The following is a 436-nucleotide window of genomic DNA, read 5'->3' as shown; positions in this document are numbered from 1 at the left end:
AAAATAAAAGTTCCAGCAGATTCCTTCATTAGACGAGTCCCTTACTAAAAGATATTTAAAACAGTATTTAAAAATGTGACTGTGTAATGTGTTTTAACGATAACATATATCAAAATATATATATGAAAACTGTGGATATTGTGAAATGAGGACACTTTATCTGCTAAAATGGCATTTCCACTAAACTTTTTTTAAAACTGTAATTTGGAAAATTAAGTACCTCAGAATGAATGTCTTTGCTTGTTTAATAATTGAGTCTATTGGAATATGAAAAGTGTGAATTTTTAGGGAAACTGCGTGTATTTGTAACCTTAAGTTTTCCTCAAACTCATACATCACCTGAAGTACACTATCATCTTTTTCATGCTACATAAAGGTGTGCAATAAAAATAATACTATCGATATATTTTGACTTGTACAAAATATACTATATTAA

This window comes from Danio rerio, chromosome 5 (assembly GCF_052040795.2).
Source record: "Danio rerio strain M-AB ecotype USA chromosome 5, GRCz13ab, whole genome shotgun sequence".
NCBI lineage: Eukaryota > Metazoa > Chordata > Actinopteri > Cypriniformes > Danionidae > Danio > Danio rerio.
The sequence above is the reverse complement of the archived record's forward strand: the minus strand, read 5'-3'. Positions refer to the sequence as shown.